Source organism: Cheilinus undulatus, linkage group 13, assembly GCF_018320785.1.
Source record: "Cheilinus undulatus linkage group 13, ASM1832078v1, whole genome shotgun sequence".
In the NCBI taxonomy this organism is placed as follows: domain Eukaryota; kingdom Metazoa; phylum Chordata; class Actinopteri; order Labriformes; family Labridae; genus Cheilinus; species Cheilinus undulatus.
Window position 1 is genome coordinate 16,171,549 of NC_054877.1, and position 25,997 is coordinate 16,197,545.

The following is a 25,997-nucleotide window of genomic DNA, read 5'->3' on the forward strand; positions in this document are numbered from 1 at the left end:
AACAGTGAGATCACAGTCCTGTCTACAGCCATCATCATTAAAGCAGGTAGGTTTATGTCAGACCAGCCTCCACAGCAGACCGTTATATACATTATAAACACAATCTGGGGGCAAAGCAGCTCAGCCTTTGGTTTAGGACTAGAAAATGGCCCAACATTTTTTATTGGACCTCTTTTTGGTCCATGAAGAAACTTAAGCCAAGTTCTGGTTCTAAGACTCCACTGAAACAGAAATAGCCAGCTTCCACCCAGAAATGGGTATGAAGCAGCTTTACAGCATGCTTGAACATCACCAAAGTCATATGATATGTCTTCACCCCTACTAGTCATACAAAAGTCTGAAAGTGGGAGGACATTTCAGGACTTTTGTGCATGTGTGATTACGGATGATGAACGCAAGAAATACATGTTATGCTGTTCAGCTATTTTCTCAAGTTGATCTTCAAATAAGCCACCTCATTGTCCTGTCTCAACTTTGGTTTAATTGCAATCTCCTACCAGTATTACGTTTCCCTGTAGAGACAAGTACGTTTTGTTTAATTACTTAAAGCTGCAGCCAAAATACGGGTGTGGATCCCTCCCTCTCTCTCCATCATGATTACCTACCTATCCTTCCATCCTCTCCTCTTGGCAGACCCAAACATTTACAAGCAGGTGTGGATCTGTGAGAAACTTTGACTAAGCGCAGATGGCAGGAAATTCCAGTGAAATGACAGTGGCTCGGCCCAAACCACAGACAGTGTGAGCAGAGCCCATGAAGCCGATACAGCAGGGCCAGAAGCAGCAGCTCCTATATGGACCCGGCTTGGACTTTCTGGCCTGCCAGGGTCCTGAAATAGGAGCAGCTTCATACGACGTCTGTTAAAGCTCTTCTGTGATGGACTCAGTCTGGTGTGGTTGGTACTGAAGGACTCCAAAACTTCTTTCCAAACAACTTTTGGGTGGTATCTGCTCTGTGAAATCCTCTTAAAACATATTTTGTTTTACATGTGATGTTTTTCAGAGCTGAATGTTTGGTGAAACATTAGCAATCCTGCCAATGGATGAAGGCCAACATCAAGCTAAACTCTACTGCTCTTCATGCAGTTCTCCATTTGATTTCATGGGAAAATTTAAATTTCTAAACATAAAAGAGTATTAATGAGGGCAATTAAGGAAGTGGATACCTTGTATGAGGGGCCAAAAAAAAACCCCCAGTAATTAATTTAAAGTTGAATCTGTTTACCATTTCCAAATAATGCATGTTTCACATTCACACAGTTCAGTCCACAGCATGTAAATTCCACCACCAGTGGGCGCTCAATCAAAATGATAACATATAATGACTAATAGAGCTCAGCTCTGCTCACCTCAGCTGATTACTCCTTGTTTTGAGGACTCAATAAATACTGAACTCCATATTTACAACCTGGCCTGCCCACAGAAATGGCTGGGACTCTGAAAGGCCCTGTAAATGGGCCCTCCCCTTTTATAATCTAATAATATCAGCCTGTGTACAACAGATCTGTAGTGTTAGTGTTAGACCCCTGGTCAATATTTACCTCCTGGACCTGGCTCCAGTCAGCTTTGGAGTGAAAAAAAAAAAAATCAGGTATTAACCTAGCTGTTTACACTGACATGACCCCTAGTTCAATGGGCTCACTCACAAAAATATATTATAAAAATAAAGGCTAATGCCATTTTAGGAAGTACATTTCAAAACAGGTCACAAAAAAAAGGTTGCATCTAAAATATTATTACTTGTTGCTGTCATGAATATTAATAGGCAATGCCCCCCCCCCATGGGCATCCTTGTTCAGTGTTGGGGTTGTTACTCAAAAAGTAATCCAATACACATGAACATTTACTTTCTAAAATAAAAATGAGTTTCATTACTTAGTTACTCACAGCAAAAAGTAACTAGTTACACTACTACTTACAGTACTTTTGCTTTACTTATCACCTGAGATCTTCTGATATTTCATTGCCAATTAAATATGTAATACTTAACCTTAACCTTAACCTTAATCTTCTAATCAGGAGGACAAACACAAGACTTTTATAGTAACTGTAATGTGATTATTAAATTACTAAATTAGCAACAGTGTAATACTTTACTGTGCAATGGTTCACAGAGGTCACAGTTTGGTTTGTACCTCGGTTTTGAGGTCACAGTTTGGTAAGGGTTCAGTTCAGCAACAAGAACAAAAAGAAAGTCCCAGATTTGAAATTCTAGGTGTCCCTCACCTGATTTTTTTTTTTTTTACTAACGCAAGTACAGCTAATACTTTTTTTATATGTTCAAAATATACAGTTAGTACTTCTCCATGTAGTTTTACCTACAATTTATCAGTGATAGTTGGTACAGCCTGTGAGGTATTAAACATGAGACAAAAGAGGAAAATAAAAAATATAAATGCAAAATGAAAAGGAAAACAGCCTAATATTTCCTGATTAAAAATAAAGTAAAATAAATAAAACAAAGTGCAAATTAAAATATGTGCTTTTTAGCACAATGTATCATCTTTATGTTTTCCGAACTGTGCTGTAACACCATTTTCGAATAAAAAAAGCCAGCGCAGTGATTACTCTTGCAAAAACATGTTATTTTGTTTATTCTTTAGATTCAGAAAAAGGTCATGTCTGGGTTTTGCTAATTTTCATCACTTATCATCAGAGGTGGAAAAAAGTACTCAAATAAAAGTACACTAAAGGCCTTTGACACTGAGTCTGTTTTTTCATCACAATTTTTTTGTGCAGTACTGAATACTGAGAAATTGTGCAGTAAAACATGATCTTTTCTTCTTGAACAGAACATCAAGAGACTCTCCAACCAGGTTGTAAAGGTAAATTTACACCTCTAAAATAAAATACACAGAACAATTAACAGTGGTTATAAAAATCATATAAAGTTAAATTTAACACTTTAAGAGTGAATTTTATAATATGACAGAGCAGCAGAAACTCTAGAAAACCTGGGGCAAGGTGGGTCTTCCATGGCAAGAACAAAGCAGAGGATCAACCTCATAGTAAGGTCATTCATACTGACGAAGAATCTGCACTCTGTGTCTATTAGTGGCATCTAAAGTCAGCGCTGGTAACTCTAACTTAGTGGATAACTTCACTTATGGTGCAAATGTGTCTCACATCAAAATCGACAACAATCCACCAGAAACATGAGCAAAAGAATTCCAGCAAGGATCACTGTATAACAGGCAACATCCAAACACATCGTAACACTCTGCCCAAGGGCATGATGGGGAAGTTCACCCACACATCCCCCTAGAATTGAAAACATAGCTTAGATCCATTCACTCTTCACAAAGTTGAACTAACACTGGTGGATCAACACTGTCAAATACTTCTCAGCACTGCTTGTCATTACTTAGGGCCTGAGCACTGAGGTAGGTCTCATTTTTCAGAACTGTCCGTCTTTATTACTGTTAATTAACCAATATTAATTCTGTAAATTTGTTTTGTATTTATTCTATCTCACCATCTTTTCTTTTTCTGCTGTGCTTCTACAACTCCAACCTCCCAGTGAGGACTCCCAGGAAATCAAAAACAATAATTAATTTGCTCCATTGTGTTCTTCTTTATCAAAGCCTGATGTTTTCTATCTCTGAAACTGGAAACTTCAGAGCCTCATACATCTGGAACAAAGTTAGTCAAAAAGAGCCTGCACAGCTGCTGTTCCTTCTCAGATCTGAATAAATCAAACTTATTATATGGCAAAGTTTTCTTAAATTGTAATTTGTTGAACCCACAAGAGCAGTATCAACTCAGCAGGTCCACTTTGGTTTATGGAGTGTTTGAGTCCATTTCTGAACCATTGTTTTGTTTCATGGCCATCAGTTTCTCTCTTCTGGTAAAAAGACACTGTTTTTATTAACTAAGTTTCAGTAGTGGACAGTGAAGAAGTAAATTTACTATATTTAGCTGACTTTGCTTTATGAACTACAGAATAGGGGTGACCCGGAAAAGTCAGTAATTTGACGATTTGATTCGGAGGAGTCTGATTCGACTATGAACCTCATAGTCAAATGTTGTTATGTAACCAAGATAATACCATTCTGACCACATGGAGGTGCCCACGGCTGCTAAGCCTGAGTTTCCGTTAGCTGGCGTTTGCCGGTCATTGGCCGGTAAAAAGGGCGGAAGTCTGGCAGATAAAAACATGACCGGTCAAAATGTCCTGCAGAAAACATGCAAATGACCAGAGAAGTAAATACTGAATACTTTGTGTAACCTAAAAGATATGTTGTGAGAATGCGTTAATATAAACTAAAAGTTGCCTAACACTACTACATCCACTGTCCTGCGGTGCTGGGGCTGTTTATCTCCTCAGAGGCAAGCACATGGATAATTATGTATGCACGATGACCAGAGTTGGGCGTAACGCGTTGCTAAGTAATGCGTTACAGTAACTCCGTTACTTCTTATGGTAACTAGTAGTGTAACGCGTTTCTTTTCAAAATGAATACTGCCGTTACTGTTACTGGAAATTTAGATCACACGTTACTCGTTACTTTTACAGCTGACAACTCTTTGATGAAGGCTAGCAAACATCGGCAGATGACGTGACAGAGCGGTAAGCACCTCAGCATCCTGGGAGAGAGTACAGCCTCTGCAGAAACAAACAAACAAACACAGGCACTGAAGCGTGCACACACACATCATGGCTGAGCACTCGAGCGTGAACTCTCTGTCTTGGAAACACCAGAATTACTTTTCCCTCCTTGGGTTAAAGGACGAAAAAGAACAGGGAAGTAAAACCTTTCCACCTCCACGAACAGCAATTTTAACTTTATGAAGTACTGAGTTAAACAACACACTTCAGCTAAACTAATTTCCAGAGAGCCGGATGCTAAAGACACCGCTAACCCATATACAGCTCACGTTAGCTGGGCAGAGCAAGCAGGGAGGAGCCGCCCCATCTAAACAACCCAAGACTGGATTTAATTTCGCCGCCAGCTGCAGAGTGTGTCACTAAGGAAGCACTAAACAGACTGATAGCAAGGTATGCTGTTAAAGACACACTTCTGATATAAGCTGTGTAGTCCGCTGTCTTCAGAAAAATAAGAGAAAAAGATAAGACGAGGGATAGGACCGCCATGTAAAAAGATATTCAGAGAGCAGCCAGGATTTAATCTTTACTCTGTCAGTAGAGTAGCCTAGATCTATTTTAGACTTCTTAAACAGTGTTAAAATGCTTTAACATTGTCAAAAATTGAGAAACATTTCTACTGAGTTCTATTATTTCACCACTTTCCAACGTAATGATAGTGGCTTCAATGTTATATAAAATTTGAGTTATTTCCTCTCACACTGTCATAACAACACAAATTAATGTGATGTGTATAATAATGAGGATTCAAGTGAAAAAAGTAAGGCCTGAGTTACTTTTCAAAGTAACTAGTTACTTTTACAAAGCAGTAACTCAGTTACTAACTCAGTTACTTTTTGCAAGCAGTAACTAGTTACTGTAACTAGTTACTATTTTTCAGTAACTTGCCCAACACTGACGATGACATTAAAGCAAATCTATCTCTCTGCACGTGCTCAGTACTGCTGGGGATTATGCAGGGAAAGTTTGACCAGAACTTTCTCGTAAAGCAGAATTTTAATCTAAGTGAGGCTTTCCTGGTTAACTAAAGGCTTAATATCATCAGCGGTATTGAGGGATTTTGTGTCATCGCTGTCATCAATGAAGAGGCTGAAACAAAGGGAACTGTACAGCTGAGCATCGTAAACACCGATGCAGCAGCAGAGAGAGAGAGGGGCCCACGCCGGGCAGATTTGTAGTGGACTTCGATAAACTACCTATGATCAATCCTCATATAAAGTTGGATTGTAGTCAACACAGAATCCCATCCTGCAGAACAGCATAGACAGCATGGAGCTAATAATGAAGCCTCTGTCTCTCTTCAACGTAGCTGGTTGTTAATGCTCGGGATGTCCTGGCTAATTACTAGAAGTAGTCTTGGATAAGCCATCAATTGGAGGAGGACTGGACCGGACTATCTGCTGTGGAGCTTTTGTCTTTTCGGGACTAGTCCAAATAAACCAGGATGGTTGGATTTCCAGCTTTAGCAGAGGTTACAGTTATATCATCATGAGGACTGATATTAGCAACTGTGGGTAAGACTCATTTTTCATTTGAAATGTAGAGTTCTAACGCAGTGTCCAGTTAAAGGGATACTTTACTTAAAGTTAATGTGCAGGTCACAACTTGTCCACGACAGCTTTTTGGAGTTGTTGGATTGTGTATTTGATGAGTTTGATGAGGAAAAGCTGGAATACCGTCTGCTTACATTGAGTTGGCACAGCAGGTCCGAACTCGGCAGCGGCCGATCTAAAAATAGCTTGCACCGACAACTAAAGGTAACGAACCTATTACTAAGACTATAGGAATTACGGCAATGGACAAATTTGCCAAAATGTTGAATTATCCCTTTAAAAGAGCACTTTTGTTGTGTGTTTGGATGCTTCGTTGTTGTCGGTGGAGGATGGCATTTGGCTGTTGTAAGCAGCAAAGTTATGATAGTGGCCAAAGTGCTAACAGGCTAATGGTGCTAATGTGAAGCTAATTGTTGTTTATGAGTTTAACGTGGGCGTATATTGTGTAACTGACTGTGTGTGTAAGGAAAAGTGCACAGCGTTCATTTTGATACTTTAAACCACTTACACACAGAAAAAAAGAGAGAGATTAATGTGTTTTGCTGCTGTTAATGCAGCAAAATAATGTTAAAGCAAATGTCCGGTAGTTGTTCTAAATGGCCGGAATTCTTGAGGACTACCACAAATTTTGACCAAGACAAAAAAGTCTAGCGGAAATGCTGTTTGAATATTAGTCAACTAATGGCAAAATCTGGCGAATCAGATTCAACTATGAAAATCCTTAGTCGAAGACACCTCTACTACAATATATTTGTATTTTTCCTTTTCTTAATTACAGTGCCTATACATATTAACCCCTTGAATCTTTCACCCTTTTATTGTTTTAATAAATCAGTCGGGATCAATATAATTTGGTTTTTCGCTTAAAACTACAAAAAAACTCTTTAATGTGTTTTGCTGTAAAATAAATATTCTCCTGAGCCGTAGTTCTCTTGTAGACTGAATAAGATTGTCCTCCGGGATTTTTCTATAGTTCATCTCATTCATTTTACCCTCTACCTTTACAGGCCTTCCAAGGCTGGCTGCTGAGAAGCATCCCCACAGCATGATGCTGCCACCACCTTGCTTCACAGTGGGGATGTTGTGTTTCTGGTGATGTTTGGTGTTTGCCAAACATAGCGTCCTGTCAGATGACCAAAAAGCATAATTTTGGTCTCATTAGACCAACAAACTTTCTTCCACTTGACCATGAAGTCCTCCGCATGCCTTTAGGTGAACTCTAGTCCAGAATTAATGAGTTTTCTTCAATAGTGGTATTCTCTTTGCCATTCTCTCATAAAGCTTTGACTGGTGAAGAGCCCAGGCAGTTGTATTCAGTTTCTCTCACAATTTCGGCTCCTGAAGTTTGTAACTCCTTCAGATTAGTTAGGTGTCTTGGTGACCTCTCTCACTAGTCTCCTTCTGGCACGGTCATTCAGTTTATGAGGACGGCCTGATCTAGGCAGATTTACACATGTGCCATATTGCTTCCATTTCTTGATGATGGATCTAACTGAACTCAGGGGATGTTCAGTGCCTTGAAATTGTTTTTGTATCCATCTCCTGACTTATATTTTTCAATACACTTTTCTCTGAGTTGCTTGGAGTGTTCTTTTGTTTTAATGGTGAAATGGCAGCCAGGAATACTGATTAATCAGTGACTGGACCTACTAGACATAGATGTCTTTATACTGCAATCACTTGAACAACACTGACTGCACTCTGATTCCCATTACACTACTTGTGAGACTTCTTGAACCAATGGGCTGGACCTCTGTTGAATTAGGTCTGTCACTTTAAAGGGGGTGAATATTTATGCAATCACTTACATTAAATATCTTTAGTGAATTGGCATTACTTTATAGAAATCTGTTCTCAATTTGACATTAAAAAGGGGTTATTGACATAAAAAGTCTAATCATATTGGCCAACAATGATTTTTAAAATCAAAAAAAGGCTAAGACATCCAAGGGGTTAATATTTTCTAAGCATTATAAATAACATAGAAGTAGAGCTTTTATTGAAATTTCAGTGAGAAAAGTCTGCATATTGTACCTTTAAACACTGGACATCAACATTTTTTCATATTTAAATTGTGGTACTGCTTAATTTGAAGAATGTGACTTTCTATTCCTCTAAAGAATAAACAAATCATCCTGGGAGATGAATGGTTGGGCCTGCAGCTAAATATAAAATCAAATCCAAACCGAAGCACTTACATACAAATGTTTTTAATACTTTTGTTTTCCATTCAAGTTTTGTGAGAAATGCCCCAAACAAGAATCTGGAGTTTATAAGGCTCATGTAAAGATAAACTACTCTCTGTGTAGTAATTGGAGCTTTTTTAACACCGCTCATTCACTGGACAAAGAAGAAACGTTCTGGGAGTTGAAATAATTGTCCAAGTTAATATGATTTAAAAAGGCTCTGGCCTGCAGTTACTCCACACCAGAAACTATGTTGAAACAGTTACCTCTGACACTCGTAGCAGGTCGTATTACCCAGCTGTGTCACCCTTGGGTGTTGCAAAAGAGCAGGCACCTCAAGCCAGGAATAATATTTCTGAACCAAACCAAAATGAGCTCTGCTTGTAGGGCAATCACAGTTAATGTCCGTGAAAGGTATGTGGGGGCTGGCTGGAGGAGAAAAAACGAAACAAAACAAGTGATGAACTATTTCATCAGGATGCTATGAACACTGGCGGCGCTGTCAGAGACGGGCACTTCAAACTAGCATAAGATCGGATGTGACAAATTCAGACTGCGGGCTGTTTTTACAAAGACATGGTTACAAATATTTATATAAGAGAAAGTAAATTTGTTTTTTTGCCTCGCACTAATATGTCCCATATGATCAGAGTTTCTCAGTGACTTTGAAGCTTTAATTAAACATTAGGTCATCCTGTGAGACGTCATGTAAACACATGTATTAAAGGCCTATTACTCAGTAAGCTCTGACTTCGAATGACCTCTATTGGCCACAAAAGGGATGAACATTAACAAGATGTTTATGCACGAATATACTGAAATTTTTAAAGAAATCTACAACAAAGAAAAACTAATTCTGCATCCAAATGTCCCCGACTTATAATCTTTAGTATTCTTGTTTAGCTTACAGCCATTAATGCCTTTCCATTTTTGGATGTTTGCTGCTTTTCCCCCCCACATAACAGAGAAGTATAGAGCTTGAACAAGGAGGAGTAGCAGGGATGCACTGGTGCATAGAAGGCCATCAGTACCAGCTGATATCAGCCCTGCTGACAAACAGCAACGGTCATGTTCATAATACATTTAATGCTGGTATCTTGTTCACCAAATCAAATAGATTTTTTACAGGGCAGAAGAAGAGACCCATTTGGCAAACTCTGATCTGCCTTCATTGTTTAACACACTACAAATTGTTGGCAGTGGTAGTGTCACAGCAACAGAAGTGATGAAAAACACTGATATAAGCAGCCAGCTCAGCTGTAACTTTAAACATCGGTTTCAGTCCAAATATTCACATTCAGTGCATCTCTACTGTGAAAAAAGAGAAACTGTTAGCTTTTGGCTTTGCATGGTATAATCAGCATGATATCGGAATCAGCAGATTTCTGATACAGGCTTTATTTTAAAAAGTAACACACAGTAAAAACTGATTTAGAATTTCTGTCTTAAACATTTCAGAGTTAATTTTAACTTTCAAAGTTTAATTCTAACTCCACTGTAAATTAAATGGCCTTCAGTGTTAGAGTTATTTGACAGTACTGATCTATTTACCTTAAAGGCCACATATTGTCAGACCTCAACGGTCTGATTACGTGCATCAGGAAAGACAAATGATCTTATAATGTGACATCCAAGACACCCCACGACTCAATAAAACTAAAGTCAGAATTTCTTGCATCATCATCTACTTTGACACCCTGACTTGACGTCAGTGACAAGAATCCCGACACCTACCAATAGGAGAGCATTTGCTCCTCATCTTTGTATCATCATTTACCAGAGTGACATTATTCAAGTCCCCACTTTTTTTGCCCTCTGGGGGTTTATGTGTAAATACAGTGAAGATGTATGTATTGGCAAGGTTCATGGCGCAAATATTCTTGGGGTTATCACAATCATACCTCAAATTCTATTTGAAGGAGAGCCAGTCCATATTGTCCTCCTCTAGGTACACTGGGACGAGTCCGTAACTGCTTCTAGTTTGTTGTTTTCTTCTTTTCAGAGCATAGGACTGATACACTCACATAGAGTGCTTCTGCTGTAGCTCTGATTCACTCTCTTTGACCCCCCCCGTAACATCCTAAACTCACAAACATTCGCGGAGACAGTGGCGATGTCAGCATACGATGAGCGGTCGGGATCACTCACGTAGTGTAGCCAAGCTGTCGGTCAAGACAGGACAAGATTTTAGTGGCATAGTTGGCCAAAAAAAGAACATGTAGTCTGAGCCAGCCTTACATCCTATAGAGAATCCATTTAATTAAGCTCCGCCCACTGTCATTTCACTCTTCATCCAGATTTCCCTGCCATTGTTTTACTGACCTTCTTCAACTTTCTGAAGATAAACTGGAAAAAGACTACCTCAAATAAAGAGTTTTAAAAAATTGTCTTTCAAGTAAATTAAATGCTGTCGCTATATTTCTCTAATGGCTGGACAAGCTACAGTCCTCATGATGAAAACATTGTGTCAGCTGTTGAAGTGGAAAACTGAGCTGAATAACCAGTTTCACTCTAGTTTGTTGTTTGTGTCACTGATGAAGCCTGCAGACCCCAAGGCAGAAGAGCACATAGCCAAAAGCCAAAGCCAGATAGGTTGGGATTTTTTTTTCCCCTCAATAAATAAAACCATCATTTAGAAACTGAATTTTGTATTTACTTGGGTTGTCTTTATGAGATATTAAAATAGGTTTGATGATCTGACAGGACTGTACAGTGCGACATATATGTCGCAAATGCTACAAGAAAATTGGTCTGCGCTAAGAGGTTTTCACTCCTTATCACACAGGTGCTACGACAAAATAGCTGTGGTTAAATGAGCCTTTTTTTTCACAATCTGATTAAATTCATTCAGATCAGAGATGAAAACATCTCTGTACACATGGATGCTAGAAGATACAATCCGATTCAGATACGTGTGCTCAGGCATCTCAATCTGATCTGAATACAAATGTTCTGACATGCACTTTATCGTCACACCGGTTAAATCTACCAACAATTTGCCGTAGAAGAAGAAATTCTTCTTCGGCACCTGTTAACAAACAGACTGACTTACACTTGCAATCCCCAAATGACGGCCAGCGGGCCAGGTCCGGTGCCAGCAGGTGTCATCTGGCCCGCGAGACGTTTGGGGAAAAAGATGGATGTTTTTTAATATTAATTTTCAATATTTACATATTCCAAATACAAATTTCCACTCACTTATCACGATCTATCTATAATTACAGCAAAGAAAGGTCATAATATGATGCAATTAATGATTTAAATGGCCTATGCAACATTGAACTCTCTTTAGAGCAGGGAGGAACATCATAAAGAGATGCATGGCCGAGTGCACAGCAGCTCATCCTCTCAGCTCTGCAAACATGCTGTCCAAAAATAGGCTGATACAGACTGCTTGGTTTTTAAGACTGAAGGAGATCAATTTATTTTGTAATTCTTTTTAAGATGAAGAATTTAACCACAGTGCACAGCTGCAATTCGCTCTCTCATTAGAGTCCAGTCCTGTCTGCACCTCTGACTAGTTATCTGCATCTCTAGGCCTTAACAAATATCAGAGCCAGAGGTTTTTGCCTTTTAAAACCAAACCTCTATCTCTGTGAGGGATTAAAAGAGCTGCTCTCAGGAAAGCAAATACTTTCCCTGCGTAATTGCCCATCAGCCACAAACGCAGACATCATATCTCGCTTTGGTGAGTGATTCAGCTCAGTGTCAGCCTGATTTAACCCCTTACTATTAAAATCTTTAATGCCAAACTAATATCAACAAAATTTATTTACATACAATATAATTTTATGTCAACAAGAAGTGCAATTATGGTATTGATCACTTACGTTAAACGGGGCATCCTGTGGTGTATTTAACTCCGGGTCTCATCAAATGGTTAAAAATCCTCTCATAACTGTAAAACCAAATTCTTTATAACTACAAATTTAATCCTAATCTGTGCACAGGCTGTCCTATGACTTGGTACAGCCCTAAAAGGCATCCAAAATTACGCATGGAGATGGGTAAGTTCATGACGCATGCAGGGGTGTAAGGGGGATTCTGATAGAACAGATATGCAGAAGAACGTGCCTTAAAGTCAAGTTTTCACTCAGTAGGTGAGGGGTGTAACTCTCTGAGTCTAAAAATGTTTAAAAATGTAAAAAAAAAAAAAAAAGGCTATGTGATACACAGCACATTTATGCCTGTCCTGTTTAGATTAGCTATACCTTCAAACATCCAAGACATTTTAATGGTGTAATGGGTGGAAAGAAAGTCTAATGTATGGCCCTCGGCTTTCTGACATTGAAATATTTTGGGATAAAAGTGAGGAGCGCTGCTTTACACCGTCAGGTCGCTTGCTCGTTTTTTCAACTCATTCCCGCGCGAAAATATTGGTTTGTATACTCACTTGTGTTCGTACTTTATATAATCTTTATTTTTACTTTATTGTACTCAGAAATAGACCTTTATCGTGTGCTGCAGACAGTTCTGATGTTTCTGGTGCTTCCCCTGTTTAAGCAGCAAGCTCAGCGGTACATACTGCTGTAGTCCATTCAAAGGAGGAGAATAACGAAGCATGTCATGTGGAGCAGACATGTGCAGCAAGACAAAAACACCCCAAATGGGGAGAGGTGATCAGATCAAGTGTTTTAATGGACGCTGATCCGAATGAGGATCGACATAACCCACCCCTCTCACTTGGGGAGGTGGTCTCGGGCGCGAATCAAGTGGACTCTGGCACGGTTCGGATGAGATGTGAATGCATCCGTGCTCAGATACGGGACAGAGCGCCATATGAGCTTTATGATGTCTTCGTAAAAACTAAACTTCTTTAAACAGCGCGGCAGTTTGTTCACATTTTTCCTCAATAAAGGGCGGAAATCATCAGAATGCAGTCAATAAATGAATAAATAAATTTTAAATGGTCTGTTGTGACTCACCTTACAGATGAACACAGGTTGGAGTCAGTGAGAGGAGGTCCAAAGGCAATAAAAGTCTCCTGTCACCTCAAAAACCGCTGCATCTTTGCAGCGCGAGCCCATTTAATCCTCTGAGCTGTAGTTGATGTGCACATAGGAAGAGAGAAGTTTCTGGCATCTTATTGATTTTAATCATCCATGGATGCAGGATGGACTTTTTGCCGGGTCAAAACAAAAACAATCTTCTTCTTTCTCCTCCTTTGCGGGATTGTAAACCAGCTATGTGCATACCACCACCTGCTGTTTCAGACTGAGTAAATACGCTAGTGGGCCCGGGCATGGTTGGATATTGCTAGTGTGAAAGCAAGCCTGCGGGGAAAGGGGGAGGGGGAGGAATCGTGCCGTGGCGCGGTTCGAATCAACTGGGCCTAATGTGAAAGCACCCTAAGACACTAGCTAATGAGACATGTTTGGTGTTTTGAACCAGGCTGTAAACCAGTTTATTTTGTGTGTCAAAACCGGCTGTTTAACATGTGTGCAGACGGGACTTCGGATGTTTCTGCAGCCAGCCTCAAGTGGACACTCACGGTATAGCAATATTTTGCACTTCCGCATTAGCTTCATTTTTCAGGACTGGAGGTTGCCACTTGGGGTATACGCAGTAGAGGTGGTCATTATGTTTAAGGGGAGCGCTGCTTTAATCCACAGTTTTTTATTGAGGCACATAGGCTAGACGATGCTCAGTGCTGCTTCATTCTCCTCGTTCTTTCCAGCTGTGCACGGATGGTAACCGTGAGTAAACTGTCAGTGAGAGAACAAAGCACTCAGTCTGCGATAACTTCTGATTGAAGGTTAAGGAATAAAACGATGCATTTTCCCTTCACTAATATCGTAGCTGCTGTTGTGTGGTTAACAAGCCAATACGAGTCTGATTTTAGCATACAGGTCCAATATGACATGGACAGACAGATAGCAGTGTATGACGGAGAGATGGGAGAGAGAGAAAGTGACAGGAGCACGGGGGAGTAGATCAAGACAGCTTCACACTGCAGAAACTTTGTGTGTTGTAAGGGTAAAGATATGATTTTAATGACAGATTTTTTGTTTTAATTACCGTTTAACTCCAATAGTACTGATGTTATCATTACACAAATTTATTTATTTATTCAATCTTTATTTGTATAGCGACAAGTATGAAGCAAGTAAACTGTTGCCACAAACTACAGCATTTGAAGCTGTAGAGAGAAAAGAAAAGAGGGATCTGTTCATTTATAAACATCAGAACCCAGAGTGAAAGTACAACATGGACCAAACTCTAAGTGTTCAGTGAGTGTCTAAAAATGTTAGGAATAGTTTCCTGTTATTCTGAGTATCAGTAAATATATAAGGGGTGTTCAAACTGTGGCCTGTGGGCCAACTTTGGCCCTTGGTCCTTTTAAATTGGCCTGCAATAAATCCATTAAAAAAGGTTCACCTAAGAACATAAAACTTGTACTTTACTGTATTTCTGAGTTTGACTAGAAATGCACAATATTGGTAACCTGACACGTCAGATGGATGTGGGAAAGCTTCAATAGGAAACGTTTGAGAAAAGGCAGAGGCTTTGAAAAAAAACTGGGAGTGTGATTGGGTGAATGTTCTGTCTGTCACAGCTCTACGGGCCAATCAGAGCAACAAAACACGTGATGTAGCCGCTATCGAGCTGCGTGTGCACAGCTGCTGAGGAATAACGCGAAACATGGCGACTATAGACATGTAAGTACTCAACTTTTGTTTTTTTTTTGAAAAGAAAATAACTCACTGCTGTTCTTTGTTCTTCTTATAATGAAGAAATGTTGTCAAGTTCTGATAAAACTGGCGCTTTAGCAGCATCCACACTAATCTCTTCCTCCATAACTGCACCAGCTCTTGCTGCTGCTTGTTTACGTCACGACTCTGCTGCACCTGAAAGTACTGCCCCTCGATGCTGATTGGTCCTGTCATTTTCTAACCAGGCCCAAACAGTTCAGATAAGAGCTTTGAAAGATGGATTCGCCAGTGAGAAACAAGGAAACGGGCGTTTCCATCTGCTTTGCAAGGTGACAATATTGGGGTTTATACAATATGGCAATATTTACTAATTCAATTTAGTCAATATCAATACCAATATATGAACAGACCCATCATAATGTGGAGATGAACCATCAGCGTCATTTCTCTACTGCACCCTAATGTTCTTAATAATGATTGGCTGTTAGCTTTAAAAGACATTAACTGAGAGCTATTTAAGCTGTTTTGGTTTTGTATTTCAAGTACATTCACTTACTGAGCATACATTTTGGTTACATGTTGGTTTTAGAGATGTAAGAAACATTTCATATATATGCTACAGGGTTTTTGTTCTGTGCTACAAGATTGTCAACCTCTGTAGCACCAGTGCTATGAGCAAGAAAAGTTAACGTACAGCCCTGTCTGAAACATTTTAGTGTGATAAATATGCAAAAAAAAAAAAAAAAACAAAACCAAAAAAAAAACAGTACTGTACCTTATACAACCCAACTTTAAGAATACCAAAATATCCCTTTTGGACCGTATATGCTTCAAATTAACACATCCATTGAGATGGAAATAATGACGATAAAAGTACGCTTTAATGTGCAAGAAAATAACTGAGTGTTAAAATCCTACAGTAATAAAGAACTCTGAGCATGTGATAAATAAATAGACTTTTAAGCACTGAATTAACACTGGTGATTTTGCTGAGTGGAGTTTATTTGAGTTTAAGTTTTATTAACACCATACAGTGTAAGCGAATGTTAAAATGTTACACTATTTGGAGCTAATTCGACATTTTAACACTGGAGAAAGAGTTAATTTAAGAGCACTTCTTAGTGGACCCAAATACACTTGGACACAGTGTAAAATTTAACTCTTTAAGTGTTGCTTTACCTTCCATCTTAGATATGATGTAAACATTACAGACTTCCCTGATACAAGCTAGAGACTTCCTCACCAACTGTAGTTATTTGAGATGAAGGGGAGTCACAACACTTTCACTCTATACCACCCACTGTCATTTTCATACCTGTTACAAAGCATTAGATACTTCAGTGGGCAAGGTAGGGACGCTGTTGAAGTCTTTCAATCAAGCTGTCTGCATTTTTTCAACCATTTATGCAACAATAGTTCAGGGCTTTCTCTCAGGAGGGAAGTAAAAGTGAGCCAATTTCCTCAACGTTTCATTCTTCATTAAAGCTCCTGTGTGGAACTTGTGGCGCCCCCCTGTGGGAAAAATGGGATTATTTAGCTCTTTGCTAATTGTGTCCTGTTAATGGTTAGCAGTGATCCCAAATAAAACAAATTCTCATCCTGATAACTGAGGTCTAATATGCAACACAGAGAATCAGGCGTGGGCTGAACAGCTGTTTCAGAAGTGCACAGTTTATCACCTACATGCTGCAGGGCTGAAAGGCATTTGACTGTAACTCCACAGCAATAATCGGTCTATGTTTAATTACCAGCTGAAAACTCCTTACAGGAGCTTGAATTTGAGTTTACAAGTTTATGTTTGTAGCCAGGAGCAGAGAAGCCCCCTCTGTGCCAAAGTCTTCGAACTAAAGTCAGGGTTTTTTTTTTTCTTTGTCAAGATAAATAAATGTTTCCTCCTATTAAAGAGTGATGGCCAATTCAAAACTAATCCATTCATTATATGCAGCGTTTCTCCTGTTTAGGTCTGGAGCCAATCACAGCTGCCTTAAGGGGAGAGTTTGGTAAACCCTAGAGTGGCTGCCAGTCAGCAGCCATGTTCACACTCACACCTACGGGCAATATAATTGCCAATTAACCTAACAAGCTAGTATTAGGACTGTGGAAATAAATCACACTACCCAGAAAGAATCCACGCATGCCTGGAGGAACATGAAAACTCGACACAGAAAAGGCCCCAACCAGGATCTGAACTAGGAACTTTCTTGCTGAGAGGAAACGTGCTTACCCCTGTGCTGTACAGCTTTAAACCAGTGCCTTAGGACCCACCATCAACTCCCCGAGGAGGAACAGTGACCCAAATTTATGGATTTGTTTTTCGGCCAATCAAATTTATTCAATGAAAAATTGTACAGCCTGAACCTCTGACAATATCAAAGATGTGTCAAAACAACAAGAAAGACAAAACAAGTATGTTTCATGGACATTTTGGTACAATTTCTTTCCAGGGGGACATTCACAACACACTGAAAATGGCTTCAAACTGACCAGTTGAGAGCCACTGGCCTGAACTGATCCAGCCCTGATATTGCTAAAAGTACATTCTTTTGTGATTCTCCCTTCATCGATTTCTGAATAAAGATTTGCACGTGAAACAGCAATAATGTGGTATAAACAGATGTCAGTAGCCAGTGTTTATGTGTCGGGTGTAGATGCACTGATTGTAAAAATTACGGCCAACATTGATACTGACACCAATGTTTTTTTATACTGCTTTAGGTGAAATATTCCTAGTATGTCAACATTTTCTCCACTCTTGATGATAAAGTCAGATCAGAGTTTGTCCAACAGGACACACTTTCTGCTCTGTAAAAAATATTTAGTTTGATTCTGCAGCTATGTCAGGTGCCAGCATAAAACTAATAAGACATAACAAATAAGCATTGATAAGTAGGGCTGCAACAAACAATGATTTCAATCATCGATTGCAATCAGATGGTTTTTTTAGGGTCCCTTAAATAAATATTTAACATGGATATTCCAAAGCTGTCAAAATAATGTTAGAGTTTATACATCTGTATTGTTAAAACTAAAAGAAAACATTTTTGAGTTCTGCTAAATTAAATAACTTGAAAATGCCACAGAATAAACACAAAAAATAAATTATTTTAAAAAAATGTAAATGTTTTTTTATTTTATGTTATTACTTTGCCTCCCTCCTTACAAACATACATGAACACTTTAAGATCATACCAATGACAACAGCCTGGGGATATGATTTGAATGAAAGACTCTTACAGCAGGATTCTGCTTTTATTACGTCCTCTTGCAATTATTTCATCCCAGAGGAGTCACAGGTAAGCCTTAGCCTATAAAAGTTACTGATATTATGTTGACTTATATACATTTGTCACTCACATATTCAACAAGCTCACATTAGTTTGTTTGTGCTTGCTGTCAGACCGACCACACTCACAGAAGGACACACAAACTCTCTCTTTCAAACACACAGACACACACACACAACTGCTCCTGTCGCCCTGTGACTGCAGCTCACGCTTTTCCTTCCTCTCTCCTGTTTTCACAGACATTTAGAACACAAAGTGAGGAAAATATCATGGATTACATGAACGCCTGACAGCCCAGCACTATTGTTTTTGTCCAGTCTCGTACCGTAACAGAAACTAAAGTTCTGCCAGAGTTTTTACGACAACAAGCTATTTTTAGATCACTAGCGTCTCATCTCCGTCATGAGACACGGTTGATGATGAAAACATCTACTTGATTTTTCTGCTAATCATCGGATTAGAATCAGAGAAGTATTAAACCAAGCCAGAGTAGAGTTTATCAGCCGTCTGTGACGTAAACATCTCTGCGCCACGCCAAGTAACCCCACAATGGCGCAACACAACAAATCAATACATAAACTCGTAGCCAACACTTTTAATTATTGATTTTATCAATTCGTTGTTGTAGCCCTATTGATAAGTGATATCTGTTTATGCCACATAATTTGGCTGATGTCTGTAAACAGGGCCGATATTGGCTAATATTAATGTTAAACAATGCATCTGTGCATCCCTGCTCAGACCAGTTTAAATTGTGTTTAGTCCAACTAGTAACTCTCAGGCATCTTTATTTCTATTTTCTAGTTTGAAACACTGATGAACCACACCGTTCCTATCACACGCTCAATGCTAAGCCTCTCATTACGTTTGGTGAAGTGCCGTGTGGAAAGCTCTAGCAGGAAGGCGGTGGCCTTAACTGAAGCTAGAGCGGCTACTAGTGGCGGGAGGCTTCATTACAGTTTTAAAAGAGCATTTGACTGGGATTTCAAGTCTGTGATACAACACCACAGATAATCAGTTTAAACAACTGATAAATCTTGTGCCAGCTAATTTTCACGTCCCTGCTCCCTACTGCTGTGTCAATTCAAATTGACATGTGCTGGACAGACTGATGTGTTTACCTGGTCAAATGCATGTGGAAATGTTGATAGAATCAGAGTACTGCTCTAAAAGAAGAGATGAATAAAACATTGCCGTTGGTTAAATTATTTTTAGCATTTTGAATTAACCCTGATTTTAACAGTCGGTGCATCTCTTGTATTTAACTTGTATTTAACACAATGTATGAAACAGATGTACCTCATTTTAAACTCTAAATTATTTATATATTTATACAGAGGAGTAGATGAAGATCTAAATAACATTTTAAAATCAGTTTTTTCATCTCAGCAGAATGTTAATTTTTAAACCCTAATTTATTTTTTAGTGCAAAAATCATACATAAACTTCAAAATATTCCTACAAACATGAGATTAGCCGATAAATCAGATTCTCGATTCAGTGATAAATCTTTGGAGCTTTTTGTTGTTGATGTCACAACTGAACTCTTTCCTTTTGCTAATGGAGAGTTTGCCATTGAATTCAACAGTTATGACAACTTTTTTTTAGTTGTCCATTAAGATCAATTTCAACTAGCTGTCAAGATTAATCAAGTTAACTGCTATTAATTAAGGTCCAGAATTAGTGCAGTTCTTTCTCCTGCATCCATAGTGATGTAAAATAAGTCCACCACAGCTCCTTGATATCTCATTTCAATAAAAACATCTTTAAAAGCATATGCGCATTGTGTTATCAAACATTTCCCTTTTCACTGATCCCTTGTTTCCCTTTCTTCGTTCTTTTTGTCAGGGTTGAATTCATGTTATAATCTTCAACCTACCTATAAAAGAAGGTCTGCATCCAAGCAGAACATCATTTCTCCTTAGTAGAAAAATACAAAATGACAAAAAAAAGTCTTAAATGCAAAAAAGGAACTTTAAAATGCAATAAAAAGGATGCAATTAATTGCAATTAACTAACAGAAATTCAGAAATAAATCGCTATGAAAAATTGTTACATTTGATTTCAACAAAAGGCATTCACTCGTTTGGGGATTTTTTTTTTTTTTTTTTTTTTTACCTCATCATGAAGTCAGATTCAACAAACAGGATAAACTACAGATGGAATAGATGTAGCACATCAGTTTTCCCTTCATACCCTCATCTTACCCTTTGGTTTTTAATTTTGTATATGTTTTCTTGTAAACTAATTCAATCCCTAAATGAAAGACAAGTGATCTATAAACTGTTTTTGGGTTCAACATTTTGTAGCTGTTGTTTACATTTTTATAAAAACCCACTAAAACTGAGACCCTTTTGTTATTTTCTTCCCTTGGTGCAAATTCAAGGCGAACACACTCTGCCAGGCCAAACAAATGTTTCTGATGCGAAACAAATCTTGGCTCACTTTTTGGTCCATCTGAGCACTTGAGCAAACAATCTGAGCATCTGGTGAAATAATTGCTGACTCACTGGTATTGATCAACAACCTGATCCACCTCCCGAAGGCACATTTATGCCATTTTGCACTTTAGGAGACAGGAGTGATCTTGTATTGCCTCTATAGCAGCCACGTATTTAAGATGCAGTGAGGTAAAATGGTAAAATTAAAGATGATTCAGCACTTTCTGCACATGCACCTCTGTGCAAAGGGAGCGCAGGCTGAGTCCTGTGAATATAAACCATGATTCCTCTGCTCAGGCTCTGTGCCAGTGATACCATGAGACTAATGATTAAAACAAGCCTTCTCATCTGTTTGACTTCCAGAAAGCCAGATTTCCACCCCCTGCGCAGCACTTTTCATTCCAGCTACATTACATAAATCTTTGCAATGCAGAGGAGTGGAAAGGACGAATCCCCTGAGTATTAGGAGGGGGAAAAATATCACAAGGAACCATTTGGGTAAAAGTTTACTACAGTGTGGAGGATATCTAGGCTATTAATTGCCTTTCTCAAATCACTGTTGCACAATCAAAACAAGTTCTTGTGTAATCCATGATATAGACATAAAATAAGAGCTGTTTCTAACATTAGGAACAATGCAACACAGTGGCCAACCATGTCAAGCTATTTTCCTCTGACTAAGGAGATTTTTTGCCAATTTATCATAAACTACTGACACTTAAGTGGCTGTAAAGCATTTCTACACATCCTAAAACCTCCTTCATCATGTAGGTCCCAGCTGGACTCACTTTAAGACAGCTGTAAACATTCAAACATATCTACATTTATTTATTTATTTTCCTCTATTGTCACAGCAAACAGGAAAAAGATGTACTTTTTGCTGAATAAGCGGGAGAGTCTCAGAAAAGACTGAGTCTGCAATAAAAGGCTTTGTCCAAACAATGACACAGCATAAATCACGCGATAACACCCTTCACGTTGTCACGTTAATACATTTAAACGCAGTAGAAGTTCAGTAAAGTGACATTAACAGAGCTAGTCTTACTTTGTTTGGCGTCCAGTCATGTTTCACTCAGCTTGTCGGTACGTCTGCGTCTCGCGCTGCCTGCACGCGGATTGTGCCTCGCGCTGTCACAGCTCTCTCTGCCCCGCGAGCTCACTCTGCAGCTGCTCTGCTGCGCACGCGCACACTCGCACGCACCCAGGCAGACCTTTTTTTTTTAAAAAAAAACCTCGTAATAAACACAAGATGTGACGCAGCTAATTAAATGAACTTCTTGGACGCATTTGTTCTGCTCTGTGGTGTTTGTTATGATGAATGTAAACCGCCATATTTCACGCTGTGTTTAGATTTTCTGTCAGAATGTTGAAAAGAGCTTCATGTGACCTTACGCCTACTTTTCGGTTTCACTATTAGCTGTCTTTGCAATTTTATTTTTATGACATTCCAAAATTATCAAGACTTCTTTTAAAGATAATGCAATTTAACTAAATCAATAATTTTGATTTTAATAATGTGTAACCCATTTTAAAGCTCATGTAAGAAGTTTCTTGGGTAAAATTTATTAGGCTATTAGCCTCTTTTCAACCAAACATAGTAAAAGCATATCATTAGTGACCAGACTGGTTATTTCTATAGAGCTATTTTCAATGTCTTTACCACTAATGGGGCGAAGGATAAGCTAAGTGTTTATCTACTCAAGGCTGCCCATAAGGGGGCATAAAGGGGCTTTCTGGGGGCCGTTCTAATAACCGTTCTTATAAAATGATTTTTTTTTATTTATGCTGTAGTAAAATAAAGACTTTTCCCCCAAACATAAACCTCTTTTCTTTGAACAGAATGAACTTTTTTGTGCTGTTTACAATGTGGATGGGCACACTGACTAAATCATGAAAGTAGTATGTCAGATAAAGCTAAGACATGATGTACACAAACAAATGTTAGAGTGCAAGAGAATAAAGAAAAAGAAACTGGAATAACTTTAGGGGGAAAACCGTTCAAAAATGCCAAAAGAAGTAAAAAAAGGGTGAAATTTGGAAGTGGCAGAAAAAAGTGGTGAGAACTGGATACGAGTGGCAAATGGCTGATATAAGGATAGCTCCTGGATAGCTCGGTGGTATACATTGCTGACTTCGGTGTGGGTGAATTGGGGTTCAAATCCCAGTCAGAGCATGATTGTCCAGTGTGGGCCCTTGGGCAAGGTCCTTATGCAAGAAACACCTGTCCCAGATGTAAGTTGCTTTGGATAAAAGTGTCTGCTAAGTAAAATCGTAAATACAAGCAAAAAAGGGTGAAAAATTGTTAAAAAGTGGCAATAATAGGCAGGTGGGAACAATGGGTCATAAAGGGAAATATGGGTAAAAATAGGATTAAAGTGGTTCAGTGGTTTAAAAATGTTGTTTATCATGTAAATCTCATTTGTAAATCAAAAATTCATTGATGCAGCGTAATGCTTCTGTGGTTCTTGCTGGCTTTTACCATCTTGTGCCGCATCTTAATTTCCCGTTTTAACCTTTCTTGTTTTGACATTTGGATCAGGGAAAAAAAGATTGTGATTAACCTCCTGTGATTTGTAACTTCCAAAATTTGATGACTTAAAATTTCATGCTTGTTAGAAGAAAGCATTCAAATTCCTCTACTTTTATTTCACAACAGAGGACTCTGACTACATGAAAACCTAAAAATATTCACAACTTATGGCTGAGTGTTAGAACATGATTCACTAAAGATGTTTCACTGAATAAAATATGCTGCTGGATTTGTTTTAGATTTTATTTCCAGATGAAAAGATTGTTTAATAATGCAAAATTCTGAACAAAATTCTTTCCCCCCTCTCTCTAGGATCACAGAATATGCAAATATCATGTACTTTAAAAGTCTAACAGCTGGACACAAGATGTCTCCTGCTTCAGTGAACATCCTGTTTGGTTTGTTAAAGGTCTCAGATTTCATCATCATTCTAATGTAAGCAGTACAATCGATCTTTGTTTGCTTCAAAACGTTATGAATCCTGCTCATGCATTCACATGATAACTCAGAGTTAAGGTGGGCACGGTAGAAACGTACTAAAAAACAGGCAAGTTAAGTAATAGGAGGACTCAAACCACGAATATCATCAGTAGAGGCTATTTAATGGTGAAAAAAGATAATGTTACAGTTCTGAATGCCTCTGATACTGAGAGTCTGAGAGATGCTATAGTGACCTTACTGACAGCATTATGATCTTTTAATGAGAATCAACTTTAATTTTTAAAAATTTGTGCACCAGCAAGGAGTCTAATGCTGGTTACTAGTTGGTCCAAAAAAACAATTATTTAAAGTGCTACAGAAAATACATATAGACAGCATGATAACTCCCCGCAAGTGAGGCCAAAACATTTGACACTCCTGACTGGCTCTGCTTCCTCCATGTTAACAAATGAGACATGTAGTAAATATATAATTCTCAGACATAGTTTCTGCCTTTACAGTTAGCTTTTCTATCACACAGCAAAATCTGTGGACTCAAATTTAACACAGACACTTTCACCGTGTCTGTATTGGTCCACACCACAGAGTGCTGATTTGACTCTTTTTAGAGAGTGGGTACCTTAACACTAATTGTCATTACTGAGTCTTTAGAGTTAAACATTGACTCCTCTTAACACCAACCAGTTACTTTAGCTTAACACTTCTTTGTAGGGTTAGAAATTCAATATCAGTTAATCATTTTAACCCCTTAAAGCCTGAAAACGCAAATAATAGACAGAAAATTCTCTTTTTTTTTTTTTTGGAACTTAAATGTTTATTTAACTTTCTACTGAAAATTTTAAAAATCCAAATTTCCATAAAAACTAATAATTATATTTTTAGTATCTCATTTTATTCATAAGGTGTTTTTGGTAAGTGATAATCCACTGAGGGCATTTTTATCATTTATCAGATGGTATTCAGAAGTTTTTTTTTTTGAGTAACTTATTGAGCATATTGATTAGATAGAGGTATCATAAAAGCATATATCAAATATGCGACAACAGGCGTTAAGAGGTTAAACTATTAAGTATCTTCCTCATATTAACACTGTAACGTGGAAATAGCTAATTAATTATGAAAAAAATTGACATATTTGTATAATAAGGATTTTAACACAACACTGTGTTATTTTCTTTCACTTTGGGTGAAAAATTGACATTTTTACATCCTATGCAACCACCTATGCAACAGGCAGAAACTCAGTGGATAACTTCACTCACGGTGCATAAGCGTCTCACAGAAAAACAACAATAATCCACCAGAAACATGAGCAAAGGAATCCCAGTAGTTAACACATCTCAACACTTTTCCCAAGGGCATGGTGGGAAAATGCATACCCCAAATCTTTGAATTGGCATGGAGATTAGATCAGTTGACTCTCTACAGAGTTGGACTAACACTGAGTGCTTTAACACTGTCAACTAACCCTAACACTGAAGGTCATTTTACTCAGGATGGAGTTAAAATCACACTTTTGGAGTTAAATCAATTCTGAGCTATTTAACAAGGAGAATTTAACACTCCTGTTTTTGTGTATGAACCCCACCAGGAGGCTGGAGCAGTACAGGGCCATGGTTGACACAGTCAAGTGCTCCCATACCTGGCCTGACAATATCATGATCTTATTTATGATCAAGTTCTGTGAGAAGATTGGGTTTGATCTACTTACAGACTTGAGGCAGGCATGGTTTATTAATGTATTTAAAGCAAAGCTAAAACCCTCTTGTTTATTGTTACATTTAAGTCTTAAATTGTTCTCTTTTGTTGATGTTGTTTTAATTTTTTTCAGATTTCTAGATGTTCTATTTTCCATTCAAATCACAGCACTTTGATTAAAAGCGCTTTATAGATGAAATTTATTATTATTATACGAATCAAAACTGCGGAAGTCTACTGCTCAAATCTGGCTCCAAATTACACCATAAATAAATTCAAATAAACACACGCTGTCTGACCATTACACCAACAGGATTCTATTCAAACACATTTAATACACACACTTTAATATGGATATGTCCCCCGAGTTGCAGCCATAACAGCCTCCATGTTTTTTTCCACAAGATTTGTGTGAAACAACTGACTTCAACAATCAACAGGTGTGGCCAAATACTTCTGTCCATATTATAGGTTTAAGATAAGAACAAATGACACAGCTGTGGTGCCATTTAATGTTTAAAAGTTGTCAGATGTGGATGTGGAAGTGTCAGTCGTCTCTCTACTGGAAGGCTGTTGGTTTGATCCCCAGCTCCTGTAGTCACATGT

At 38.4% G+C, this 25,997-nt stretch overlaps 1 protein-coding gene across 1 annotated transcript in view; it reads right to left on the bottom strand.

The window, feature by feature from the left end:
• LOC121520510 (zinc finger protein GLIS1) overlaps positions 1-21,892 on the bottom strand; it is a 91,915-nt gene extending 70,023 nt beyond the window's left edge. Inside the window, exon 1 of the mRNA XM_041803989.1 lies at positions 21,768-21,892. The gene's annotated coding sequence lies outside the window, so the exon portion shown is untranslated. The remainder of the gene's footprint in view (positions 1-21,767) is intronic.
• Between the last annotated feature and the right edge of the window lie 4,105 nt (positions 21,893-25,997).